Genomic DNA, 7,623 nt, shown 5'->3' with positions numbered 1-7,623 from the left:
CAGCCAATCAGGATGCCTTCCTTCCCGATGAGAATGCGAACTTATCCTAAATCCACACTTCCTTCTGTTCCTGAACACTTGGAGAACTCTCCCCCACTTTCGTTCAACTAACATATTACAACACATACGGCTGGAAAGATCCTCAATCCTTTCTACCATCCAGAGATTAATCTTGCTGGAAACCAACACTTAGCACTATTAGTGTTCCCAAACCCAATCGACACTAAAGCAGTAAGACCCTTGAAGACTGTAGGAACACTTCCCGCGTTCTAATCACACTTACTACATCTACCATATCCTGAGAAATCACTTTATACGGAGACGTCCTAACACTACTACCCTAAGACCCATGGTATGCAGATGGCATATAATCCGATCATAAGCAGGAAGTATAATCCCAATATACAACTACTCATATGAATGTGAGAAAACAATAATAAAATCATGAATAAAAGCGGATATGGAGCAAAGATATGCACCTGCAACATCGAAAGTTGCTCGCGTCTCCTCCGTAACCAACTGGAATGCCCTACTCCTCGTCGTAGGCACCTCTACCCGACCCTGACGTCCATTGGTGATCCTCAATGTCGCAGGGGCAAGTGCTAACACCTATCCCGTTAGGGTACGTGCCAACCACCTGCTGCTAGTGATGGGGTCCCGAGCCCCATGGTAATCTAGAGTTCGACAAGCTCCAAACTCCCAGAATGTTAGGGTACGTGCCCCCATCATGGCCACCAGCTCAGTGCGGAAAGCTCCCAACTTCTCATCCAAAATCTCCAATATACCCTCCTTGAACATACCAAAGATCAAACGAGTCTGGTCTAGAATATTTTTTGTAATCTCAACTGATATAAACTCTCTCATCTGCTCCCCGAGCTGCTCGGCTCCTGAACTCGAGCTTGATCCCTCACCGGCGCCTAAACCGCCAACTGGTATACCCTGTAGCGTCATCATTCTGCAACATATCATAATAACTATCAGAATACTCATCACTACTGAGGGATCACACACGCACTATAAGTTCCCTGGCTTCATCTAATCCCTTCTTGAATCGAGTACGGATCCTTTTCTTTCAGTAGTATGGGCCCATACTACCTTCTACATTTATCTGTACTTTCCTCAAGAATTGCCTTGACTTCATCATGTCCTTTCTACTAACACTTCTCCCAACATTAATTTCATCCCAGGCTTGCCCTAAGGTATCCTCCAACTCACTCTCTACCATTAGCTACATAAGGAGTCCTTGTTATCTCCCCCTAACTAGCTTGTGAATACCATTACATATCACTAAGACTAGATAATTGATCGAATGAGAGGTCCTGCCCTACAACGGTTAGACTCAAACGAGAGCTGTGAAATAAGGCTAGACCTAACCTTTTGAAATTGCTTAGTCCTCGCAATATGTAATTTAAGACATTCGTTTAATAGTTAATTAGAGATAACTAGAACTCCTAATAGAACAAAGCAACCAACATTCGGGCATTAGGAAAGCTAACCACATAATCCAATCAAATTGTTCTATCTTCTAATTAGGAATTTGTACTAGCATGCAACTCATAAAGCTCATATACATATAACAGGCACATAAGGCATCCTCCTAGATCCTTAGTCCAAATCTAGCATGTAATTCTAATAAACATATTATAACATAAACTTGTATGGGTCATTTGGGAGAAATTACTTGAGCTCAACTAATTGCATGCATAACACCCTTTTCTTTATTCAAAACTCTTTTTCCTTTTTTGCAAAGTTCTTTTATATAAATGATTTTCTTTTGAATATTTTCATACCATGTCCTCAGTTTGAGTTCAGACACACCTGAGAGTGTGCCCGAATCCCTCAAACCAAGGCTCTGATACCAACTTGTAACGTCCCAAAAACCATGACCAAAAATTTCATATTAAATCATTAATAAAACCATAGTTATCAAATATTTTCATCAAACATAGTCAATATCTCAAAACATTATAATCAGAGTATCAAATTATATGAGTAAAACATCGCAGACTAAAACCAATGGTGTGTGCCTTGCAGTCATCCTGAGCTCTTCCCTCCACTACCGTAAGTATCTGAAACCAAAACTGAAAACTGTAAGCACGAAGCATAGTGAGTTCCCCATAGTACAACATACCATACACACAAGCACATATACTGGGCCCCTGCCCGCTACAATAGGACTTACCTAGAATCGGACTTGCTTCGGCATCGGGCCACGCCCGGCATCAGGCCCCACCTGGCATCGAGCCCCGCTCGGTATACAAATCTGTTTCTCGTAGGCCCCGCCTGTCTCTGGGGCCCACCCTCTAAACACATACAATCGTATAACATGCTACTACATAAATAAATCATACTCTACTTTATTCATGTTCTAAGCCCTCGCCTAACTTGGGCCCCGCCTCTGTCCTGCTACTGATGAGTCATGGAACCCCGTCAATACTCATGCTGATAGTGAGATACGGGCCCCCACCCATACTCACTTCTCTCCTATCACCGGCCCCGCCGCTGCTCTGCTAATAATAAGATATGGAACCCCGTCCATACTCGACTAGTGATGAGATATGGGACCTCGTCCACTCTTATCTCCCTACCAGGTACGTACAAGTATCACACAGACACCAAGTAAAATCTAACATGCAAACATACCTCGGGCACCGCCCGTCATCGGACATTGGTCCGGAATAACATACATATAAACCTTACTCGAGCACCGCCCGATATCGGACCTTGGTCTGGAATTGTTGGATAAGGTGTCTAAGTCCATAAATATATTTGGTATGTACTTGACCTGAGAGTAGCATGGGCAATTTGGGTTGCACTTCAATGGAACAATCTGAAAGGATGGACTTTTGAGAAAAGGTTATTTATGATTTATTAATATATTATATGTTCTAATATATTAATATGTGATCTTATTATTTAATTAGTATTGATCAAGAATTGATTTGGAATTAGTTTTGTGATTAGAAGAGACTAATTAAATATATAGGGATTGATTGTGTAAATCATTCATTCTTATAAAGTGGGCTAATGATCCAAGATTCCTTATGTTGGGCTAAACCCATGTGGTGACCCATGGATACTCCATGGAGGTTAAAACCCATGGAGCATGAGGAATGTGGAAAGTCATGCACATTAGGGTTTACATGGTGTAACCCTAATATAGCCACACTATATAAGAAGCCCTTTGGTTCATGAAATCGGCACCTAGAGTCCTTGTAAGAGTTCTAGCCGATTTTGAGTGCATACTATCTCCTCTCAAGTTCTTCTAATTGTTGGTGGTGATTTGTGGTTCCATTTGAGGCATTCACATTATTAGTGCTAGGCTTTTAAAGCTTTAAGGTTTCAACTACACCAAAAGGTATGTCATCTAACTAGATTTTGTAGTATAGATACTCCATTGTGTCCTAGTTAGGATGATGCTTTGGAATATTGAATGTTTGCATGTATATTAGAGATAACATAGATCCAAAGCATTTAGGGTAGCATGTACACAATAGGAGTGTTAGAATGCTCAAAACCCCATCAGTGGTATCAAATCCTAGGATTGTTTTCCAATATACTTGATGCTACTTGCTTAGAAATTCTTTAAAATCGAATTTCTGCTTTCTGAACAGTGGACTTGGCGAGTCTACTGGGGAACTCATCGAGTCCCTTCACAAAACTGACCAACTTGCCCAGTTTCTTCATGTACTCGACGAGTTGGTGCTCCAGAGTGCAGATTTTTGAGTTTTAAGGTTGGAATTGGACTAGGATCATTAATCTAAACTGTTTTTGAGCTTATAAATTTGTTTTTGATGTGGTAATGATCATGCTAATCCAATTTGAAAGGTATTTGTCAAAGTTTCATGTTTTGTATTAGTTTATATGGTTAGGCTAATTACATAAAATTTGTTTAATTTGAATTGTCTTGTTCATATGATTTTGATTGAATATCTTATGAAATATTTGATTATTGTGTTAGTTAAATAATGGTTTTAAAAGTTTTTAAAGGACACCATAACTTGTCCTCAAGTTATGGATGTTATGGAATATGAAAAGTTTTTCTAATAATGATATCATTAAACTCATATGTTATGAACTTAAAGAGTTTTGACAAGTTTCAAAACTTACCCTCATGTTTTGGAATTTTTAAAGTCTTACTAAATGAAACTTTAATTCCGAACCTTAGAATTTTAAAGAATTAAAATTCAACCCTTATACTATTATAATATTATAGGTTTAATATTTATATATATGTATAAGACAAATGGATTTTACCATTAGTAGGCCTCATTCACGAAGCCGGTCTATAAGGGGGGTTTAAGGTTACTGCCTATAAAATGGTGGTTTAGTGGGTGTCCATTCTCACCCACCTCTTCGTTGACTGGTGGAGGGTCGTTAGCCAAACGGGTAAGACAAATACTATAATTCTCATTAAAAGTATAATGATCATTATAAAGTAACTAAACCTTTTATAAATTCCCAATCTTAGTTACTTTAGGAAAATGTGCAATTGATGCTAATCCATGAAATTACACTTTGCACCTTACCAAGTCGTTGATGGAGTGTGTGTGGTTAACCGGAACATTAACATAGACTAGTAAGGCTAGCAAAGGGTAGCTTAATGTTTATCATTGGGTCAATGGAGCGTGTGTGGTCTACCGGCACATTGATTAAGGTGATAATTGACATTAAGAGTACCAAGTACATTTTCATGGTTATTCACACCTTGTTTGTGATTCTCGGTATCCCAGTCACAAACCTGAATGGCATAATCAAGATTTAAACATGTCATTGAAAAGTTCAATGAATCTCAAAGGATCTAGGAGTTTCAAATCCAATTGAAACTTAATTAACTAATTTCTTTTTTCATGGTGGAAATTGGTAAATCGTCATTTACCTACCTTCAAATATTTTGCAAGTTGGATTACGGCATCCCTCTTCAAAATTGTAAAAATATTGTGTTGGGTCCTAGCCTTAATATTTCATTTTGGGTGTTATATTAAGGATTTTTTTTATCTAATCTAAACTTTATCTTTTTTCTTTTCAGATGTCTTCCAACACTGCTTCTGGCTCAAACCTTACCAGCTCCTTCTCTCTCATGAACCTTTATGGGAGAGTCATCTATGATAGGACTAATTTCAATGATTGGATTAGGAACATCAGGATGGTCACCCGCTACGAGGACAAGGAATATGTCCTCAACAAGGAGCTTATGGAAATCGATGAGTCTGCTGCTACTCCTCAGGAGATTGCTGATTTCAGGGCACATGAGAAAGATACCATTGAGGTAGCTTGTATCATGCTTGCCACCATGTCTCCTGAACTCCAAAAGTCCTATGGGGACTTCTACCCTTTTAAGATGCACCAGGACCTGATGGAAATATACTATCAGAGTACTCATCAATAGCGGTATGAAATCATCTGTGTCGTGATTACAACAAAAATGAAGGATGGTGAACCCATCACGAGCCACTTGTAGTAAATGCAAAGGTTTGTGGACCATCTGCTCAAATTGAATGTGAAATTTTCTGAGGAGCTCACTATAGATATTATTTTATACTCCTTACCTTTATGTTATGATCAGTTCCGCATGACCTATCATATAGACAAGGAGGAAGTCACTTTGAGCAAGCTTCAGGGCCTTCTGAGGACCGCTGAAAGTGGTTTCAAAGGTAAATTTGTTGTAACCACTCCTACTGCTAATGCCCCTGTTCTAGAAATTGGGCAAGGTAAGGGGAAGAAAAGGAAGGCTCCTTCCAAGAGACGCAAGGGAAAGTCTCTTGATGGATCCTCTTTAAGTGGAACCAAAGGAGGTTCTTCTACTCCCTCAATCATACCAAAAGAAGCAGAGTGTTTCTATTGTTATGAAAAAGGGCACTGGAAGCAAAGATGCCCCAATTACTTGCAGGATGTTAAGGATGGGAAGGTTACACCCGCCCATACAGGTATTTACACTATTCTATCTAAAAACTCATCACATACTAACTCTTGGGTCCTTGATACAGGTTGTGGATTTCACATTTGTTCTGATGTGCAGGGACTAAAAAGAAGTAAGGATGTGGAGCACGGGAAGATAAACTTGATCATGGAGAATAGGAAGGTTTCACTTGTCACCAAGATTGGAGTTTACTCTTTATTGCTTAGTAGTGGGTTAGAAATAGATTTGAATAATTTTTGCTACTCGTCTGATATGGCGAGAAATATTATTTCCTTTCATGGTTTGTACAAACAAGGTTTCACATTTTCGTTTGATAATGAAATTGGTGAAATAAATGCTTATTATAATGGTGTTTTTTTATTTTTTTTTATTTTAGAGCATTACCTTGTAATGGTGTATATCAAACTATGATGGTTGTAGACAACTTAGGAAATAATGTGTTGCACATCGATTCTTCTAATGATTTGGATAAGGCATCCTTGTGGCATTGTCATCTTGTACATGTCAACAAGAAGCGCATAGGCCAACTCCAGAAGGTTGGAGTTTTGGAGTCATTCGACTTAAGGTCGTATGACACTTGTGAGTCTTGTTTGCTTGGAAAAAATACTAAGTCATCCTTCACTGGTTCTTGTGAAAGGGGTGAGGGTTTTTTGGATCTCATACACACCGATGTGTGTGGGCCCTTCAGAACCGCCACAAGGGATGCTAGCTGCTTCCATGTGACTTTTACTGATGATTACAGCAGATATGACTATATCTACTTGATCATGCATAAGTCAGAAACATTTGAGAAATTCAAAGAGTTCAAACAAGAAGTGGAGAATCAGCTGTGCAGGAAGATAAAGATGATTCGATCCGATCGGGTTGGTAAGTATCTTAGTATCGAATTCCTGGACTATCTTAAGGAGTGCGGAATTGTTTCACAGTTGACGCCACCTAGGACACCACAGCTTAATGGTGTGGCTGAGAGGCGCAACTGAACCTTGTTGGACATGGTTCGTTCCATGATGAGTTGACCTTCGTTACCAATCTCATTTTGGGGGTATGCCTTGGAGATTTCCGCCCATATCCTTAATCGAGGCCCAACTAAAAAGGTTGCTAAAACACCTCACAAGATGTGGACAGGGAAGGCTCCCTCGTCAGCACACCTCAAGGTTTAGGGTTGCGAGACTTTCGTGAGGCGCAAGACTCATGAAAAGCTCGAACCTTTGAGTGAGCGATGTATTTTCATCGGCTACCCACAAAAGACTTTTGGATATCTCTTCTACAGACCTAGTGACAACGTTCTCTTCGTTGCGAGGAGAGCAGTCTTTCGTGAGAGAGAGTTGATATTCCAAGGGGACAATGGGAGGCAAATTGACCTTGAAGAACTTCAAGAGTCAAGTGGTAAAGGAACCTCAAACAATAACGATCAACATGAGGAGGAAACTCCTGTTGATCCGATTGATGATTTTGTACCTTTGCGGCGTTTTGGTAGAGTTAGAGTTCCACCTGAGTTTTATGGTTTCCATATTAATGCAGAAGGTGATACTTTTATCAGTGATAGCACACTGGTAAATCTGGATGAACCTAACAACCACAAGGAAGCCATGGCAGGCCCCGAGTCTTCTAAATGGAAATAGGCTATAGAGAGCGAGATTTAGTCTATGATGCCAATCAAGTTTGGAGCTTGGTTGACAATGTACCAGGTCGTAAGACAGTCA

The sequence above is a fragment of the Lactuca serriola genome, chromosome 4 (genome assembly GCF_051521515.1).
Source record: "Lactuca serriola cultivar US96UC23 chromosome 4, Lser_US96UC23_V15, whole genome shotgun sequence".
In the NCBI taxonomy this organism is placed as follows: Eukaryota; Viridiplantae; Streptophyta; class Magnoliopsida; order Asterales; family Asteraceae; genus Lactuca; species Lactuca serriola.
The sequence above is the reverse complement of the archived record's forward strand: the minus strand, read 5'-3'. Positions refer to the sequence as shown.